The sequence below is a fragment of the Cyanistes caeruleus genome, chromosome 4, assembly GCF_971803275.1.
Source record: "Cyanistes caeruleus chromosome 4, bCyaCae1.hap1.1, whole genome shotgun sequence".
NCBI classification, from domain to species: domain Eukaryota; kingdom Metazoa; phylum Chordata; class Aves; order Passeriformes; family Paridae; genus Cyanistes; species Cyanistes caeruleus.
In genome coordinates, this window is record NC_141704.1 from 61,383,660 (window position 1) to 61,405,381 (window position 21,722).

The 21,722-nt window shown below is 44.1% G+C and overlaps 1 long non-coding RNA gene across 1 annotated transcript; it reads right to left on the reverse strand.

Annotated features, from left to right (window-relative positions):
- Positions 1-303: 303 nt before the first annotated feature.
- On the reverse strand, positions 304-20,838 carry LOC111923400 (uncharacterized). The gene is made up of 3 exons (XR_015285723.1): positions 19,386-20,838; positions 18,987-19,078; positions 304-2,759 (listed from the first exon to the last, which is right to left on the reverse strand). It is a non-coding gene; the product is annotated as an uncharacterized LOC111923400 (long non-coding RNA).
- Between the last annotated feature and the right edge of the window lie 884 nt (positions 20,839-21,722).

Here is a 21,722-nt window from a genome sequence, read left to right on the forward strand (position 1 = left end):
ATCTCCAGCCAGGAGATCATTTCAACCTGATAGCGGGCAGAGCTGTCACAGCACAGAGGGACCACCCCCTGCAGGACCAGCAGGGGGACATGTCAAATTATCTTCACATCTTTCCCTGTGGCAGGAGTTCAGTGCAGCACTGCAGCATCCACCTCTGAGGAAGGTGAAATTCTGCAAGGGGATGTGGACTGTCCTAAAAAAGCTGCAGAGCCATATCAACTCCACATCAAACTTTCCATATGAACACAGTAAAGTCCAAGAGGACAACCAGCCTTTTTGACATAAAAAACCCACACACAACACTTTAAAAAATACTGATTTTATTCATGTCTAGCCTATTCAACAGTGGATCACACTGGCAGGAACAACCACAAAAATCAAGTTACAAGGTTTCATCAGGTTCTCGCCTGTGCAGCGCTGGATTGGAGTCAAGCACATACTATGGCACTGCCACTAATGATAATGATTGCTGTTCCAAGCTCACTCAAGTCCCATCTCCCTGGTGCACTTCCAAGCCCAATAACCTTGTCTCCCACTGTGCGTGGGATTGTCCGCAGAGAATTTGTGTTCTCAAAGCCTGAATGCAGCAAGCATCCTGAAGCACATACTCCAGCTAAAAATTCCCTATACCTCACATTCTTTATTTGAAAGGCTTCAAGTTTTCAATGAAACAAACAAACAAACAAACAAAAAAAAGCCCCCACCATCTACAATTTCTCAGAAACGTTGGACCTGACCTGTATAACTCAGATCCAATAAGAGAACTGGAATTACTTATCTCACCACATGACCTGGCCTGCAAACTCCAGCTGTTTTCCTTGGAATGATGCATCAGAGCAAGGTTTCCCACCAAAAGCAAAGCACCCCTGTCAATATCATCCCTACTGATAGTGTGAGCACACAGTATGGCCCAAGGTTTCTGCCCCATGGATTTCCCCAGGATAATCACACTTTTGCAAAGGTAGCCTGCACCTATGCTGACTCAAGACAATTGCCCCTGCAGGAAGGGTCCATGGTAGCTCTGGTCACTCATGGTCAGCCACATGGCCTTGACACACAGATCAGCATAAAGGAACTTGGAGGATTCCCACAGCTGGCCTGCATTGAGGGACAAAGCAGGTCCCTTGGGATTGTGGAGTGCATTTTGCCTCCCAAGGACTGCAGGTTCACATCCATGGCTGTGACTACTCAGAAGAACTGCACCAGAAGCAGCCTCCATCTGGCAGCTCAGGGTTTCTCTAAGCCCAGTCCTACAAGCCTATGGGAGCTACAGGTAGTTAGGAAGTTTCTCAGAGATCCAGATCCTTAGCCAGCAGTCACAAGGAGGTAATGCACTCCCAGAGTTGCCAAATCAGAGGGATCAGCTGCCTCCTACCTCTTTTCCCTCACACAATGATGCTGAAAACTGCCAGACTGGCTAAAAGTCACTCAGGAATATATAGAGGGTGTTACTGATAAAGAGTTCCAGGGAAGTTGTATGCCCAGCATCCATCAAACTACCTCTTGACTATTCAGCTATCACATTTAACTCCACTCTCCCTCTCAGGCTGTCCCCTCCCAGAATCAATTCTTCCTACCCATCCTCCCACTCTCCTGTGCAGAGAGCTGGCAACACACACAAGCTGGATCCATATGTAGTCATGGAAATTTGGCTGCATGGCTGACCTTTGCTGCTGCCAAAGGGAGGGAATTCCAGGCCAGAGCACCCCTCTTTGCCCTTCACTTTTCAGAGCTAATTGGGTTTTCTCTCACTTTCAGTATGGCACAGCATAGACTCGTGGAGCTTGAAAAGCAGCAGAGGTTTTTATCACAACGGTGCAATGGGATAAGACTTCAGAGAATTTTCTGGGAACACCGTGTACAATTATATTACAATTGCAGAACTGTCTGGCAATTGTGCCTCCTAAGTCACACAATAGACTACAAATGGTGCTATTTCAGTGAAATTCTCTACGACCACTGAAAATAAGTCGCTAACTTCGTTTGAGCAGGCAACGGACTCACGTGTTCACAAAAACTGACCGTACAGATGCTAAAGCCAGATACTTAGTAAGTAGTTGAGAAACACCTCTGGTTTAGGCCCATCCCTTAGGTAGCAGATATTTTGCATGAACAGGATGATTATTACTTGTAGAGCTATATGAAACATCTACCTTTTTATCTGAGTTATGAAAGCACAGCTTTGAAAAACACAGTAGTCCAAGGCTAAAAAGACAGTCAGACAAATAGACAGACTTCGGCCACTCATTTGATTTTCTTAGAGAGAGCTCTTTGCTCTTTTAAGGGCTGACCTTATGCATTTGCCATGTCTGCATGCTCCACTTGAGAAAAAGGCTTAAAGGAAGTTTCAACAGCAGACTCTTCTGGAGGTGTCCTGTGTCAATCTCCAGCTTCCCACAGGACTTGGTGCTTGTCTGGGGCTTTTGAGGAACAACTCATAAATTGCTGCTATTTAGCCACTAGCAGTTGAATCTTGTTTTATGTAGTTTTCCCAGAAATAAGACGCATTGTAATCTTGTAGGGGATTCTCCCTGCTTCCTTCCTCCAGCCCCTGTTCAAATTTAGTTTCAGTTTCCTGGAACTAAGAGTGTTGACCCCTTTAAGAGCAACAGCAACAAGAAAACCACAGAGCAAGGAAAATAATTTCCTGACCAAATTTTCTCCATAAAGGAGAAACTCCACAACTTTACAGGAAGAAGACGCAACAATCTCTTTTGCAGCATCCTGATATGACAGCCTTTCAGCATCCAGAATCCAGCCTAGCAAGGGAAAAAGGAAAAAAAAAGAGTTATTTTACATGGATCACAGTAAAGCCACAACAATCTAAGGGTTCATTTCTTCATAGAATGTTTGAAGGGGCTGAATTAGAAATCTGCAGTTGTCAGCTGCAGCTGGCTAAAATGGAAAGGGCTGCATTTCTTTGCCTACCTTGATGTCTACTAGGATTGGCTTTGGGGCCAATTTTTCCTTGCAGCTCCTGGGAATTATACAACTGTTTTGTTGCATGAGATGAAATATGCTTATTAGAAGGTTGCAAAGTTTGTTAGGATGCATTGCAGTACTCTTCAAGGACAGAGACACAAGATCTGATTCTTACTGTAACTGGGACTTTTGGACTTCCCAGCGACATTTTCGTGGCATCTAATTTTAGATCTGCAATGACAATTTGGCTTATTTGGAATTTGGAATCCTCCCTCTGCTCCAGGGGCAGGAAAATCTATCAAAGCAAATAAAGGAATTTTTTTTTTTTTTTTTTTTTTTTAAATTAGATCTGAAACAATTTATGAGACATTAGAAGAAAAAAAAGTTGGGTCTGCAAGAACTTTTCTTTCTTTAGGGTCTTCTCCATTGTCACACTTTTGTGCAGTCCATTCCAGCTGCATCTGTGCTGGTGACTCATGAAACCTAAAGGGCTATTAATAAGTTATTAAAAGTATCAGCAGACTCCCACAACAAAAGGAGAAAGAAAAAATTACTGGAATAAATGAAGTACTGCACCCTGTGGAAAGGATCCACACTGGAGCAGATCATGATGAACTGCAGCCCATGGGAAAGGCTCACGCTGGAGAAGTTCCTGGAGGACTGACTCCCATGGGAGGGACCTCACACCGGACCAGAGGAAGAGAGTGAGGATCTTTAATGATATTTTCTCTCCCCTGTGGAGCTGAGGATGGAGAATGACAGAGTGGCTTCAGGGGGCACCTGGAATCCAGCCACAGGTACATGGATAGGATATGATATTAAATTCACCATTTCAGGACTCCTGAGTGCTAAACAAAACTCTGAGGCCCAGACTTAATTGTGTGAGCAGGGCAAGTAATGAGCTTAAAGAAGTTCAGCTTGTGCCTGCCAAAATGCTGAGCAGCTCAAGCCTTTAAACTTGCAAACTGCAAGGAGTTTGCACCATTTATGTTTTTAGACAGCATTCTCTACCACAATTCCTTTTCCCACTCAGTGCTGGGGTTTGGAAGCAGCTTATTCCACCAAGAAAACAATACACTTTCCAGTCCCTGAGCTCCCACAGCTCCCACTACTGCTTGGCAATGACTCAAGTAGCCAGAAAAAGAAAAAGAACAGGCTGTAAAAAGTGTGGCAGTGAGACAGCCTTGGGCCAGAAGGTTGTTTGTCACATTGCCAAAGCCCAAAGGAGGAGAAAGAAGTGGGAGAAACATCAGAGATGGGAGAAGCCTACAAAGCAAACAAGATTTATCAGGAACTCTGCCTAGGTTCTGAAAGGAGAAAATGTCAGCAGCACAAAAATATATAAGTATGCATCTTTTACATAAATATAAATATACACCAACACATTTGCATCTGCTCTTCAAAAAATTTTCTAAGAGAAAGAAAACCCAGGTCTAACAACAAAATGCACAACTTGCTTGTTTTAAGTTCACCACAATTGTGAGCAATCTCTGCTTTCCAGGCTAAATATGTGCTGATCTTCAAAGCAAAATTCCCTCAGCGACTTTTCTTTAATGTCAATTTTTTTCCTGCGGATTTATATGTTTGAGAAGAGAGTTTTCACTCCAGGGATTACAGAGGATGAACAAATTGAGATGCTGAGGCCAACTCACAGTTTTCAAGAGATTCAGGGCATCAATAATTGAATCACAGTGATTGTTTGGAGTTTGATAAGGCAGAGACCCCATCAGACAATTCAAAGGTAGAAAGATATGTCTGCAGCACCTGAATTAATTGAACCTATGACAAATCCCTGGATTTCCCAGCAGAGTGAGCATTCACAGTGGTGGTGTGGTCTGATTCTAGTTTTATTTTTACAGTTATGTATATGACATGGATCTTCCCCAAAGGCAGTAGAGATGTTCCACTGGGAAAGAGGAGAGGATGAGACTCTAAACAATCAATATTTGAAGTCTAGGATGTCCTTTTATCCAACATGTATATTAAAAATAAAAAAAAAATGTTTAGAAATTGTAATATATACTCTTTTAGAGTTTGTTTCTGACCTGCAAGAAGAATCCTGCTTCTTTATGGTTTGTAAATTCATTTAGGAAAACTCTCTGGCAGCAAATGTGACTCCTCTTGAACTGGAAGTACTGCATGTTTAAGGCGTGTAATGTTACCTCCCTGTTCAAAGCAAGGGTTGTGCAAAATAAATGGTCCCAGTAGATAAAAAGGTAATAAATTTTATAAATAGATTTTTGAGTTTGTCATGAAAAGAATTCTTGAATTACCTGTAAATTGAAAAGCTCAAATTTTTCTGGATAACCTTTAATTTGGTGTTCTAGAAACAAAGCAGGGATCAAACACTGCAGCCTTAAGCAGATCTCTGCAAACAGCTCAGAAAGTATAACTGAGCTGTTTTATTCAGCTACAGCAGAACAATCAATCATTCAATACTGCAATTTGCAATACTGCAATACTGGGGAAAAAACCCAACCAGTTTGTGGCCAGCAAACCTCGCATTCTAAATCTGTCCACTAAGCCAGGGTTCAGCCAGTGCAGCACAGCAGATGGAGACTGGCCTGAAACCATCCTAGATCCAAATTTATTACATTGCTGGAAAGCACCATCAAAATAATATTTACTTTCACTCACACAGAGAAAGCAACAGGAAAGATTTGGACAGAAGAGTGGCAGATGGACCAAAAAAGATTTTTCTACCTCTATAACTCTATAAATAAAAAAGCAATAAAGCACCTAAAAAGAATGGGCATGAAGGCAAATGTGAAGCGTAAGAGAAACAAAACACGAAAGTACTCCTTGCCTATGACTTACTCATTACTCAATAATTGCTTAGTTACTTTTAAATACTATTTAAAGTACAAAACTAAACCAAGAACTTCCCACATGGTGAATGATATTGGATGCTCAGCTTGAAGTCTGAAGTTCCAGAAAGCAGAATGCAGGTCTTGCACAGAAACAAAACCTACTACACTGCTGTCATTTTTTTTTTACAAGGTGGGTCTCATTTATTTGTAGAGGGTTGCAGGGAGTTAGTTTTGGGCACCCATTTCTCTATCCTTTATTGTCCTTAATTTTGAGAGCCTGATACTGATGCCTCAATTCATAATAAACAGCTCAACACTACTCAGTGAAGTTTTCTTCACTTCTGAGACCAAAGACATGAAAAATTGGACTACACTCTGGAATGGGATCTAAACTCACCTGGGTAACTTTTCAACCCCATTTCAGACACCTTCCACATTTATGGATTGAAAACATTTAATAACATTCACATTTAAAATCAGTTTAAAAACTGCTGCCTCCTGTTACTACTCCTGCTGCAAGGTCTTGGAATTCCCCTCAGTGGGGAGAGACGCAATCCTATTCAGACTATACATGCAAGTAAGAAGATCTAAGAAGCCGCTTCTAACGAATTAACTGGGACTAATTTCAGGCTTTGAACCTCCCTAGGTATGGCAAAAATGTAGGGAAAGTTACTTCAATCAGATGTAACTCTGCTGAAGCAAATTTTACTCGCTTTCATTAGGACAGAGCCCTGTGGCAGCCAGGCTATCACACTGTGCAGAGATAAGGGAGAGGTGATTAAACAGATCAGATTCAATGTATTTATAGTGCCCATCTTAAAGCAGAGAAGCAGAAAAGAGCAGTGGGATTGTGAAGTGAGCAGGTCTGTTCCTAATGAGAGGATGAACTCCTTCCAGTGTTTCTCTGTAGCAAAGGACACAAATCAGCTGGCATGGAAAGTGGAAAGATCCAGCACAGCCTCACATGAAATTGGTTGTTTTAGCATGACTGAGTGAATCAAAATACTCAAGGAAATTCCCAAGACCGCACCCTCCTTCCTCAAATTAAACCCCCGGTTTAACCCCACACAGCGCTGGCCATATGCAGCTCACACTTCTCTCCCTGGGAGCCATCTGGGACTCCCTTGAGGAATCCTGACTTTCCAGCACATGCTGTATTTAATTCTGACATTAAAAAGACATTATTTGGTTTCATGACATTGTGCAAAGACTACACTGACTTGCTGCAGAAAATGCATCCATTCCCTATATCCAACCCAAGATTAAGTGCTTGTCCTCCACTGCCACCAAAGCAGCTCTTTCAGAGCTAACTTTGGAGACAAAAAAACACAGAAAATCTTGGATTTCTCTGCATAAAAGGAAATGGATTACTAAATGTTGAGGCAGACAGTGATGCTCATGTGAGCAGAACCTACATGGCTGGGCTGGTTCTGGCTGGGGTAGAGTTAATTTCCTTGACAGGGCTGTATTTTGGGTCTGTAGTGAACACGGGGTTGATAATACAGGGATGGGTTTGGTTGTGCTGACACAGACCTAATTAGTTTTCCTACTGCCACGCTGGCAAGGGGGCTGGGGGTGCATGGCAGGAGACACAGCTGGGACAGGTGACCAAGTGACCAAAGGGACATTCCAGACCTTATGGCATCACCATCAGTGTATAATGTGGGAGGAAGAAGATGGAAAGGGAACGATGCTCAGGGTGATGGCATTTGTCTTCCCATGTCACCCTTAAGTGTGACGGAGACCTGGTCTCCTGGGGATGGCCGAGCACCTGCCTGTCCATGGCAAGCAGGGAATTAATTCCTTGTTTCGCTTTGCTTGTGTGCACTGCTTTTCCTTTCCTTATAAAACTGCCTTTAGCCCAACCCAGGGATTTTCCAGGTTTTACCCTTCTCATTCTCTCCCCTATCTTGCTGGAGGGGAATGAGGGAGCAGCCACCTGGCACCCGTGCAGGTGTCCCTTGTCTCCTACCTCCCTGGCCCACAGGATGGCACTGCGACACCCCTCAAACACCTCCCGGGCTCTCGGGTCCGCCTCCTGACAGCAACAGTCAGTATTTTCACCAAAACTCAGACTTATTCCCAGTGCAATTCAAATTTCCTTTGAATTTTCAGGCTTGTCGGAATTCAGTAGAATTCCACTGAATCTCTCATGCCGGTGTACATCTTTGCCCAGAAAGATCCCTTGTCTTTCTGTGGGCATTTTGCTGGAATAAACACAGTGAGCTTCCCCCCAGAAAAGGGTCCATTGGTAGCTACACACCAACCCTCCAGAAAAAATACTTTTTTATGCTGCTGTGAAACTGTATTCAGTAAACCCTGAGATTAATGAATAACAAGGAAGGGTCTGAAGAGCCAGTCTTGTGAGGAGCAGCTGAGGGAGCTGGGAAAGGGGCTCAGCCTGGAGAAAAGGAGGCTCAGGGGGAACCTTCTGGCTCTGCACAACTCCCTGCCAGGAGGGGACAGCTGGGGCTCTGCTCCCAGGGAACAAGGGACAGGACAAGAGGAAACAGCCTCAAGCTGTGCCAGGGGAGGTTCAGGTTGGACATCAGGAGGAATTTCTTCATGGAAAGACCGGTCAAGCATTGGAAAAGGCTGTCCAGGGAGGGGGTGGAGGTGTCCAGGGAATGACTGGACGTGGCACTGTGCCATGACAAGGTGGGGATCAGATAGCTGGACATGATGATCTTGGGGGTCTTTCCCAACCTTAATTACTCTTTGATTCTATGACCAGCTATTGCTTCCAACACATTTCAAAGTGCTGTACAAAACCAAATTCACTTTGCAATTTGCTATTTACCACACCACCATTTGCATTTTTCTTAAGAATGCAGCAAAAACCTTGCAGTCTGGGGAGCCTACAGCTTTCCAGCACTGACGTCCACCACACCTTCACATGCACAGACACACCTGGCACATAAGCTCTTGTTCAACTGGTACAGCACCCACAGTTTCTCAGCCCTTTCCCATTCATGGGTCAAAGATGCAGCCAAACCACAGATGTTAAAATTTGGGCTGTGCAAATTTCAAAGCTTTCTCATCAGTGCTGGAGGAGCCTATGACACAGGGCTTAGATTTTTCTCTTAGCTCACAGAGTATCCCTTCAAGAGCAATATTCTGGGAGAACTGCAGAGTCAATGACTTTAAATTAAAATTCAACAAGATCCGCTTGTCCTTATTAAAATTTTTGGAAAGGACCACAAAGGTCAATGATTTAAGTTTAAAGTGGCTGAGAAGATGAAGCAACCAGAGTTTTACTCAACTTGAATCCAACCTTCCTTATCAGCTTTAGCCTCATTGCTAACCCTCATTAAAGCCCCATCTCTCTTCTCTTCACTGCTGTTTTAAATGCCTTTTTGAAATATCCCAAGGGAACCAGCACACAAAATCCCACCAAAACAAACCCTGAACATACCTTTCCCTTCCTTCTTCCCCCACTTTTTACACTGAACCACAAGTTCTGAATATCTCTCTGCAGCAGAGGCAAAGACAGCAGTTGCTAAGGACAACAGCCTGCTGGGGACAGCAAAAGAGCCATGGTCCTGCTGCCTGCTCTGCTTCCACCTGGCAAGCCAGGATGGCAGCTGCTGCTGAGAAATATGGGAAAGGGACTTAGGGACAAGGAAATTCCTGCCATGACTGTGGCAGTGGCCATAGTCATCCTTACCTCTCCCCTCATCCCAAAGGTCTCTAGGTGTCCTCTGTGATCAAAATGGGAATACAATAGGAATACAAGCAGCAAGTTCATGTCTCCTGTGAAGCAGACCCAGTCACTGCCCAGGACAGAAGTTCTGTCTCATGTCCAGGTGGAACTTCCTGGGATCAGTCCCTGCCCGTTCCTCTGGTGCCATCGCTGGGCCCCCGGAGCAGAGCCTGGGCCCTGCTCTGAGCCCTCCCTGCTCACAGGGACACCCAGGCCTGAGGGCCCCTCTCAGCTGGGGCTCCTCTCGAGGCTGGACAGCCCCAGCTCCCTCAGCCTTTCCCTGTCAGAGATGCTCCAGGCCCTAAATCATCTCTGCAGCCTCTGCTGGCCCCGCTCCAGGAGCTCCCTGTCCCTCCTGTGCTGAGGAGCCCAGGGCTGGACACAGCTCTCCAGATGTGCCTGGCAGGGCTGGGCAGAGGGGCAGCATCACTCCCTGAGCTGCTGCATGGAGCAACATGCAAGATTTTCAAATAGACTTGATATTGCTCCAACTCTGTTCCACTAAAGTCACTAGGAAAAGTTCCCAATGGCCATGGTGTGTTTAATCATTTTTTTAAATGCCACCTTCTATCAAAGTTCTGGAAGTGTGAATTTATGGTATCTCCTGAGGGCCTGGCTGCTTAGTTAAGTATTTATACTCCCAATATAGTCACCTGAAGACACAGGAAGGAGGTTTCCAATTATGGACAGAAAGCATGGGAAGGGATGTAGGGGCACATGGAAATATTCAGAGAATCACAGAATGGCCTGGATTGGAAGGGATCCTAAAGATCATTTGGTATGAAACCCTGCCACAGGCAGCGACACCTTCCACTATCCCAGGTTGCTCAGAGTCCCATCCAACCTGGCCTGGAACACTTCCAGGGATGGGGCAGCCACAGCTGCTCTGGGCAACCTGTGCCAGGGCCTCACCCCCTCAGAGGGAGGAATTTCTTCATAAAAAAAAATAAAAATATTAACAGCAGCAACATTACTGAAGCAAGTAAAGGAAAGTCAACATCCCATTTATCCTGTTTCCAGCTGTGAAAATAACAATACCCTTTACAAAAGTTACAACCATATGAAATGAGGAACAGATCAGAGAAGTTCCTTGAAGATCTCAGAGTAAGCAGCTGCCCCAGCTTCACATCTAGGTTCAATCCTCATCCCTGGAAGTGTCCAAGGCCAGGCTGAACGGGGCTCTGAAAATCCTGGTCTAGTGGAAAGTGTCCCTGCCCATGGCCTGCCTCACACCATCTGCTTGTGATTCCCTGCAGGAAAAAAATGGCCATTTGCATTATCTGAAGACAAATGTGTGTACCTAGAACTTTACCACTGATAAACACCCAGCTAGATCCCGAGGAAAGAAAAATGTTATTTCTCTTTCAGAGTCAGAGGAATTGAAGTACAGGAAAAATGAAATTTTAGCTCCATCCCAGATCCCAACCCAGAATGTGCCTGTGAGCATCAGTCTGTCCACAGACGGGCATGGTGCTGTGGCACATCCAACAGTTGGAACTCAAAATACATTCAAATGGAAAATTTAGTTACACTTCAAAACATTGAATTTTCAAGATAAACAAGTATTCCTTCCCAATGATATGGTAAATAGACCCAAAAAAACCCCTAAACAATAAAAAAGAAGGCTTCTAAGGCACCCTGTACCACACTGCCTAGTTGGCATCAGAAGAAAAATCTGCTGATGCATGAACACCAGCTGAGAATTTGACTCCATTTTCCTGAATTCAAGTCTCTGTATCAGCAGAGCTGTTAAAACATTTCAGCCATCAAAAAAAAATATATTTCATGCATCATGGTAGACACAAAGAAATGGCAAGATTCCCTCTCCAAAAACATAAGGTTTTTGTAAGATTCATGCACCTAAATGTGCTGAAGGGCAGGAAGGAATTTGCAAGAGGATTCATCTGGGCCTTTTTACATATGCTTGCTTCTGAATCATCAATATATGACTAAATATAAAACATGAAGAGCTGTAATTGGTATTCTACGTTTCCTCATATCCCTCTGAAATACCATAAAGGAAGAAATACTACCAAATTGCTTAGGAGGATTAGTTCCTTACAATGCCAGTGAAAATCTGCACCAAAAAAAAACCAAATCTTGCCAGATTCAAAGTGCAGATTTGACTGCTCAGTACCAGTCCTTCATGCTTGGAGAGTTGACACAAATCTCTGAAAAAGATGGCGACCTCCTTCCACCTCCAGCTTATTTTTCTTCTGCTGTTTTAACACCTTGATCCCTGAGGGGAACTCAGAGATAGAAGAGAAGAACTTGCTTCAATTCCCTTCTTCTGGACTAACTGCAGAAAGTGATATCAGCCTCTTATCTCCATGGAGCAAGCATTCCAGGAGCTTTCAATTTACCTTGCAGTTAAGTCGGCTCTTGGCTTTGTCAGATAGAAATATTTAAATTATCTAATTATTTAACACTTTTAATTATCAAGCAGCCTGCAAGGGAAGGGAGAGTCACAAACGAGACGCCTGCTCTGAGTGTTTTGTGCCTGAGTCTGGAAAACATGGATCAGATCAGCCACGTCCAACACAAAGCCAAGTAACAGCAGGACTTGTCAGCATTTGGGTATTCCATAAGTCCTGTGCACAGGGACAAGCATTTTCCTGTGTTTTTTTTTTCATCCTCACTGCCCATCTGTTTGTTACTGCTGCTGTGACAGTGGCACAGCACCATGTCCTGAGGGAGGAGAGGTCCCCAGCCCTGCATGACATTATCCAGGTGTCAGGGAGGAGATGAAGAATACTCAGAAAGATCTCCCTGTCTAAAAGGTTTAGGGAAAAGAAGGAAACCAATGGCTTTATACTGTTCCATCTTATTGCTGAGGAGCTGAGACATGAGGGACATCCAAAGGTTACATGACAGTTCTGGGAACTGCCCCCTTCACTCCAAGCCCAGCACTTAATCACCTTCCTTCCTAAGTAGTCTCTTAACTATCAAAAAAACCCACACAGCCTTTTGATGCAATTACAACAAGCAGAAATGCCAGGGCCAGAAATACCAGTGGGTGGTTTTTCTACACAGTTTCCATGATTGGGGATGGAGGATGGAAAGGAAAGCTGCATTAGCCTCCAGAATCCCTCCCAGCTGCAGCTGGCTTGATCAATATGCATTCAGACATCTTCTATGGGGATGCTGATTAGTGGTTACTATGCAAGTACTCCCAACTCATCTTTTCTGAAATACCCTTAGCTAAATGTTAGTGGCAGCTCACTGATCTGCACAGGTTTGGTTTTCAAAGAGCCAGGAAAAAAATAAGCAAGGGGGGAACCACAGTCCTCTGCAGATAGCACCTTTTCCTTCCATTCTCAATCCACCCAGAAGATTTCAGTAACAAGTTTTTTGTTGTTTTTTTGTTTTGATTTCTTTTTTGTTATTACATAATCTCAGAGTAAAAAGATCCTAAAAGCTGATCAGCTGAGTGGGAACAGGAGGAGTTCATAATTCAGAATGACATGTTCTAACAAGTCAGCACTGGAAAAGCAGCTTGGTCTCATAAAAAAAAACCACTTTCTCACCCGGGCAGGTGTTGCAGCTGCAGGAAAGAACAACTGGCTTGGCTCAGCAATAGCCAAAGCACTGGAACATCACTTCTGTCGCTGGGAATATATGCTGTAATAGCCATGAGGTTTGGGCTGTCATTGCATCTCTTCTGGAGCGTTTGAGTATCACTAACTGAATTCAAGGAAGTATTGGAGCTGACACTGGTAATGAACAGGAATAACCAATGCCTACCACTACACTGCTTTAAAAAAAAAATTATTAAAAATAAACTCCCCTAAACCAAGGATAATCTCCTCCCTTACAAAACAACAACAACAACAAAAAAAAAAAAAACACAACACCCTATTTCATTACAGATCAAAGTTAGAAAAAAACAAAATACTCCAAACAAAAAACAAACAAAAAACAAAACCAAGAAAAAGAGGGTAAAATTTTGTATTTTACTTTGTTTATGTGCATTTTCTTAAAAAAAAGGCAAAAAATATTTAGAATATTAAGGAAGGGATCTTACACATTACAAAATTTTCCAAACATGCCTTTTGTAAAGAGTACCAAAATGTACTGAAATGAAACTTCTCTCACAAATATTGCTGATTTTGAGGAAGGGGCACCTCTTGAGGGAAATATATCCAAGATTTATTCAGTTCACTGCTGAAAACTGTAGCAGATTATCAAATACCAGATTAATGCGGCAGTGAATACTCTCCAAAACTTCAAATTTCCAAGGACAGACTACAAAGATCAATTGCTTTGTCATAAGCATGAAAGGCCTTAGTCTACAGCTCTCAAAGGAATGTTCCAGACAGTGCTATTTCTGACATGCTAAAATATGAGAATAATACAGAGCCTGAGAACTACACACTGCTAATAGTCCCTTCCAGCTTGGGCTATTCTATAATTCTGTGAGAAAACTGAGATCAGAAAAAAATGCAACACTATGTTCATGGCTCAAATCAAACTCCTTGGCTTATTCTGTATTTCTTACAACTCCTTTTGAATGTGGCTTGTTGCCATAACTCAAATGATGCCAAGTGCTTGAAACAGGTTCTTAAGACATCTTAGGGCCACCAGATTTGTGTGCACCATCCTGCCAATATCACTGATAGAGCACAACTGGTGTCCACATTCACAGGCTTCTGTGATGTACAAGAATATTTATAACATTTCCATTGCTTAGCTTTGCTTTTTTTCTTCTTTGAATCACAGAATCAATTGAAAGGGACGCACAAGGATCACTGAGTCCAGCTCCTGGCCCTGCACAAACACCCCAACAATCCCACCCTATGCCAGAGAGCGCTGTCCAAACACTCCTGGAGCTCTGGCAGCCTTGGGGCTGTGACCATTCCCTCGGGAGCCTGTTCAGTGCCCCAGCACCCTCTGAGTGAAGGACTTTACCTAAAATCCACCCCAACCCTCCCCTGACACAGCTCCTGCCACTCCCTGGATCCTGTCCCTGGTCACACAGGGCCTGTCCCTCCTCCATGTGAGGAAGCTGCAGAACTGCTGTGAACTCTGGCCTCCATCTGCTCTTCTCCAGCTGAACAGACCAAGTGACATCAGCCATTTCTCATGTGGCTTCACCTCCAGGCCCTTTACCATCTTTCTACTCACAGGATAAAAGCTAAAGAGCAGAACTGGTTGGCCAAAATAGAGATGGAAATGACAAGACAATGGTTTCCTCACTGAAGTGAACAAAGAGCATCAACAAGCAGGAAAGCTCAGGGACAAAGTCTAAGGACAGCTGCTTCCTGGCACTTCTGTGACACAGAGCTGGCTGAATGGATGAAACTCCCACCTCAGTCAATATGTTTTCTGCCTCCTGAGCTTAAGAGGATCTTTACCTCTATAAGAGGAAATAATTTGAAAGAGGTAAGAGAGGAAATGTGCAGTTTCGTTCTGTGTATGTCAGAACAGTGCATGCAACAGGAAATTATTCTGCTCATCTCTTCAGTCCAGTGGCCACTGGGATCAACTGCTCTGACCTCCTACCCAACAATGCTGCTCCCCACAACTCCCTGACAGGAGAGTGTGGCCAGGTCGGGGTCAGCCTCTTCTCCACGGGAACAAGGCACAGGACAACAGGAAAGGGCCTGAAATCACATCAGGGAAGGTTCAGGTTGGATATTAGGAAAAAAAATTTACTGAAAGAGCAGTTAAGCATTAGCATAGACTGCCCAAGGAAGTGCTGGAGTCACCAGACCTGGAACTATTCAATGAGTGGACATAGCACTTCATTATATGGTTTATTGGGCATTGTGATATTCCACTGAGGGCTGGACTTGATAATCTTGGAGGTATTTTCCAACTTTCATGATTCTGTGAGCAGTAGTTCTTGAAGACCATGCATCACTGGTTATTTCTGCAACAAAGCATAGAATCACAGACTGGTTTGGGTTGAAAAGGACCTTAAAGATCACCTCATTCCAACCCTCCTGCCAGAGGGGCAGGAACACCTTCCACCAGAGCTGGTTGCTCAAATCAGATAATCCAACTGAGCTGCAGCAGAGCTGGTTCAAGGATTTCCCCAATAGATGCAATGCACCATTCCAGTGATTCCAGGGAGCTCATGGGAGTGAGGAATGACCACAGATTCCAGGAAGGAGGAAGGTCAGCAAAGAGCTGGAGAGTTCTGGATTGGGAGAAAGAAGTGGACAAGGTGAGCAGCCATTTCAGGTTGAGGGGAATAGCAGTGAACAGATTTTGGTGGGCTTTTTTAGAGGGTGTGAATTTGCTCTCTGCCTCCAGACCAGCTCCTTGAGGGATATGGAATTCCCCACACCATTCTACCCCACGTCTAGGTCTTCCTTCTCCACAGTCCCACTGAGAAAAAAATCTCCCAAGACTCACAGTTCCTCTCCTAACTCTCCCTTCTACCCACAAACTTCAAGTATTTGATAATAAAATCACCAGGATTTCATGTTTTGTAGGTAAACATATGGTACGGCAAACAATCTGAGGACACAAGGAAAGTGGGAAGATTTTACAATTTTTCATGTTTTTCTTTTCTTTTGGTTATTTTGCCCCCAGTACTTTCCTAACTACAGGTCTTGTCAGTCTTTTGCTGGCCTAGAAAAGTCAGGCTCTTCCAGCTTCCACTGGCAAAGCACTTTGCATCTACCTGATCATTCTTGCTGTTCTTCTGTGCATCCTGCCTGACCAAATTTAGGTCACCAACAGTGCACACAGCATTCCAGATGAGGCTTTGCAAAGTTTAACATTTCCCAGGTATTACTGAACGTGCTTGTCCTGAGATTCACCAAGACTTGCATGTCAATTTTTTATGACTGCGATATTCTGGTGGCTCAGTTACTGGCACTCAGGCTGAATGAAGGACAGGGAGCTGCTGCAGCCAGGCCACAGCAGGGACACCAAGGGCATCAGAGGGATGGAGCAGCTCTGCTGGGAGGAAAGGCTGAGGGAACAATTGGGATTGTTCAGCCTGGAGAAGAGAAGGCTTTGGGGTGACCTCATTGTGGCCTTGCAGTGCCTGAAGGGAACCCACAGGAAAGATGGAGAGAGACTCTTGACAAGGATCTGGAGTGACAGGACATGGGGGAATGGCTTCACACTGACAGAGAGCAGGGTTAGATTGGATATTGGGAAGAAATTCTTCCCTGTGAGGCTGCTGAGGCCTTGGAACAGGTTTCCCAGAGAAGCTGTGGCTGCCCCATCCCTGGAGATATTCAAGATGAGACTGGATGGGGCTCTGGAGCAATCAAGGTGTCCCTGTCCATGGCAGAGGGTTGGAATGAGATGGTCTTTAAGGTCTCTTCTAACCCTGGCCATTCCATGATTCTATAACCATTCCTTCTATTCACCCTCATCCATCCCATCTCCAGTGGTATTTTCCTTTACAGCAAACTGATGATTTTACACAAAGTTTTCTGTCCAGTTTCAGGGAAGGCAGGACTGAGATCAGAAGTTAGCAGGAAAGCCCCATTTTTTCTGAACCTAGTACTTCCTGTAAATGGAGACTTTGTAACCAGCAGATGTAGAGCCAACCTACCAGGACTGCAATGATTTGCACATTGCCCTAATAGCAAAAAAATGTAGGAGGCACAGAGGTTGTCTCCACATCTACTCTGCCACCCTTCTGTTCTTCCGTTACGTAAGAATTGCAACTACATTTCTTCAACTTAAAAATCTCTCCTTGGGAGAAACATATCCAGGGCAAGGGGAAGCTAAGATGGAGCGTGGTCAGGAATCCAGAGCCAGCAAGTTCTCCATTCAGCATGAGGAATTTGGTGTCCATGCATGCCCCAGGCCAGCCTGGCTCCTGCTCCAGCCAGGCAGGTGAGTGGGGGTGTCAAGGACACAAAAATGCCAAGCACAGCACAGCAGACAGGCACTTGCCCTCACCTTATGGTGTGGCAGTGGCACATCTTCCCCAGAGCTCCAGAGCAGACAAAGAGACTGTGGTCCAATTCTGCTTTCGCCAGGGATAAATTTGGAGTCACTTCACTGACGTCAGTGGAGTTATTCCTGAATTGCACCAGTATAAAAGAGGGCAGCATCTGCTTTCTGAAAATGGATGCCATCAAGCTAATTGAAAACAACAGATGCATCAAGGAGCAGCAAGAAGTAATGTTCCAGTTTTCTTGTAAAATACCATTTAATTTCCCTCCAGAGAATGTATGAGAACAAACTGATATGTACTCTAAAAGCTAAACCTTTTGTTGGTGTAAGTTATACGCAACCTTTTAGGTGAATGGACCAATGTGCACCTACAACACCCTGAAGAGAGCCTAGTCATGTGCACTTACAGCCCTCTTCTTTGGGCCTGATTCTTCTCTCACACTCATTTAAATCAGGAGTCATACCATCCACAATCCTCAGGAAACGTTTATCTAACCTTGGGTAGAGAGCAGAATCGAGACCCCACATTTTGTCAAACAAGCAATAGCTAGATTTTGTAATTAAATCAATAAACTTGTCATTTATGCCACTTTTGGACAAAGGGTATTCCAAAATCTTACACCTCTGAATAAACATCTTTATATTAATTTAGTGAAAATTAAGCCAAAGAAGGACTTGCTGAATTTTTGATTATATTTTGTGTGAAGACAAAAGTTTCCCCTAATTCTTGTCTCCAATGAATAGTCAAAACAGCTTCAGTATTTATGGTTACCACAGAAATCGATGAGCACATTCCGTCCTGCAAATCCTATCTTTTCTTTCACTAAGAAGTCTTACAGAGCAAAGCTCAATTATTTTCTTGGGCCCCCTCTTATTAATTGGCACTACAGATAACCTGGATATTTCCAGTGGTGAGGGTTGATCAGTCAATGTTGTAGGACCATAAAACTCACAATGACCTCAGCTATGAGTTTTCCAAAATGTAATGTCATACTATGATATTCAAATTCCTTGTGCCAGCCAACAAGCCCCAGACTTCCCTGGAGCAAGGGAAAACTCACCCAAAGAGGCAAAAGGACATGGAATTAACATGAACTGATAGCATATGCTGCACTGTTAATTAGCACAGTCCTTGTCTGCTTTCCCCAAAAAGGTTTTTCTGGTTTTATCTCCCTGGGTAGGGTCTTGTATTATGTAGGACTCCAGGCTGGACAAGAAGAGCTCCTTGAAACTGCCAGGCAGTTTCCTCAGCCACAGTCCTTGGTGGCAGCTAAGGACACCCAGCATCCCCTGGTTCCTTTCATCAGGGGATTAAGTCTTTTCATCCTGACAACACCTGCTCCCCTCCTTATGTCTAAAGCAGGTGCCTGCAATTCAGGTTTTCTCCTGTGAACCTGCTGATAACACGGCTGCAAATGTCTTCAGAGGGGGATCTGTCTCCAGTGCAAGCTTCAAAGAGCAGCGATGAAGGGCTCAAGGCTGTACTTTTGGTTACAGCAGCACAAACAGAGCTATCTTGTGCTCACAGGGCTGCCATGGAGGGCAGTATCTTCCAATTCCCCATGAATCTGTCCACATCTTTCCACCACTGAGAAATAAATGCATAAAATGCTGCTGCTCTTAATTTTTGCCAATATAAATGTCAAGTTAAGCTTAGCTCTGCCGAGTTTGGTAGGACTTACTTGGACTTGAGCCAGATGAGAGCTTTTGGGAAAGCTGTGGTTGCAATCTCTCCTGCTGCAATCTGCAGATCTTTCCCTGATGTAAACAGGACCTCAAGAAAAGAACAAAGAAAAAGAAGCAGTTGAACAAACAGTACATATGCTTGGATTGGATGCAGAAGATTGAAGTTGGAGCCTGATATAATCCAAGGTAGTTGTACTTAAAGGAGTTTTGCCAGCTTGAATTAGCAGATGGTGAGGTTCTGGCTCATACTACATTTCTGTAGTTTATAATTATCTTTCTTTCTTCACCTAGAACCAAATTCTCCCTTTAGGCTGCAAATCTTAATTAGGAAATACTTCCTCATTAATTTCAAGAACTCTTGGACATTAATTTCCCAGAACAAAAAGAAACCTTACCTATTTCTGCTATAGCAGCAGATGCTGGAGCTTTTTGTTCCTTTGCTTTTAGGGTTGATGCTGATCTTTCCATCACCATATGGAAGACGCTTCAGTCCTTACCCTGTTTCTTGCTGCCCTGAATTTTCTTTACACTCATTCTTCTTTATCTCATAGGGAACCTTTGAATGAGAGGACCCAGGGGAGAAGACCAAGTGCAGTCACCTTCACCCGCACGGCTGCTGTACAGTAATTTTTTATCCGTGAAAGCTGGATCAAAAGGCCCAAATCAAAAATTACTCAAAAATCCCAAATTCCAACAATTTCCTAGAAGAAGCAGGAATTTCATCTTGGAGGTAAGAGCAGGAATCCACCGGGGTCTTCATGCTTTTCATGCTTCCAGTCCTTTGTGTGGATTAAAAAAAATGGTGTCCTCAGTAAAATTCTTCCTTTCCTTCCTTCCCCACCTCCAAGGAGATGATTTTTGCCCTGTCCTGCTTTGGTGCAAATGCCATGGGAAAATTATCAGGAGAACCAACACTCACAAACCAGCCACAGGATCTGGAAGGAGCAATAGTCTCTTCCACTGCAAAACTATTTTCTAGTGAGATTGCTGCAAGAGGAATTTCTGGGTCTTTAATGTAATGCTTTAGCTTGTATTCTTGTATTCCTTGTCACCAGGCTCCCATATGACTCTACATTCACAGGCTGGTTGCCCCTCAGTTTCCTGGCTGAGTGCTCAGATTGTCCTTCACACACTCTCCAGCTCTGTGTCTGCAAGGACACACAAATAAAATCTCTTCCCATCTCCAGGTTTGCACTCCCTGCTTTCAAAGGCTGGAGACTGCCCACCTGAAGTTGGACAGGGCAGTTGTACACGATATAAGGTGATGGGATCAGCTCCGATAAGCAAAGAAAACATCTGTAAAGATAAGGTGCTGATACCTGAACACAAAATATCTGTCGAGTGCTTTCGCTTGTAGCCACAGTCACAGCACAGAGAGAAACAGTCCGGGAGGTTGTTATGGAAACAAGTCCCTGGAGGTGCCTACTTGGCTTCACCTTCAGAAGGAAACAGATTTGCATTTTGAGCAGCCAGGGGCAGTGCTAAGGGCTAAGAATTTGAAGTAAGGTTTTTGAAAGCATCTCTGTGATTCGGTGGCACGAGACCTCTGGTAAAGTCAATGGCACTGGTGCCACTGTGTCATTTCAGTCATGTGAAAAAAAAACAAACTGAAGCCTCCTTAAAAAAGGTCAAATTCCACAAGTTCTGTAACATGTGGTGTTACTGATGACTCTGGGATTTCACTGCTTTTCAAGAGGTGCTCAGAGAAGGATTTCTTCAGTATCATTCCCAAATGATTCCCAAGGTTACAGTTCCATGCTTCTGCTGTTGTTCTATATTTCTCTTAGAGCAAACACAGAAAGCACAGGGAGCAAACACCACCCCTGCTTTACACATTTTCATGTGCACTTTCTTTATGGAACTGACAATCGTGGCTCACAAAAACTGCACAGAGCTGCCTTGTTCACCACAGAATTCCTTTGCACCTTCGGTGCAATCTGCGGGCGGGAGATTCCAAAACCCACTAGAAACTCACTGCCGGATTCCACCTGGAAACTCACTTCTGGTTCCCACCCAAGGGCAGGACACCTCTTTCCAATAGGATCTGCGGCAGACACGCTGGGATTGTGCTATCAGTGATGTGCCTCACATCTTTTTTTCTTGCTGGAGTCTCGGTGCCCATCTGTCTGTTGTGCTGGTTCTGGGCACAGAAAATCTGTTCTGGGCAGGGAGGGCTCCTGCCCAGCAGGGCCAACAGGGCCAGGCCCAGGGGGAGAAATGAGCACAGGAATTTTCTGACGTAGGCTCAGCATGTCTCATGACTCCTCCTGAACTTGGGTTCAACCTGAATTTTTTATATCTTACTTTGGGGGAACTTTTATCAGCTGATAGACTCAGGCATAAAATATCCCCAAACATGGGCATTCTGCTGGGAGAGGGCAGCAGCCTCGAAACATCCCTCTTAAACAGCAGCTTCTTTTGCTAGTTTCTAGCAAAACAAAATTTGAAGAAGAGTCCCTCTCTTGGCCTCACAGAAAAGATTTCATTAAGGTGACCTCAAAACACAACTAAGAACACCACCAAGACTAAGACACACCAAGAACTGGACAAGTTTTACACAAAATCAACAGAGATGCCACCATGCCCCTCAGTCCCACTTAATCACCCAGACAATTTACCAACCAGCTGATTACACACATCAAGGGATGCAGAATTAGTCCCCAAGTCTCAGACCTTCACAAACCTTTGCCTCAGTCCCATGAAGCAAAGAGAAATTAGGCTTTATTCAGGCA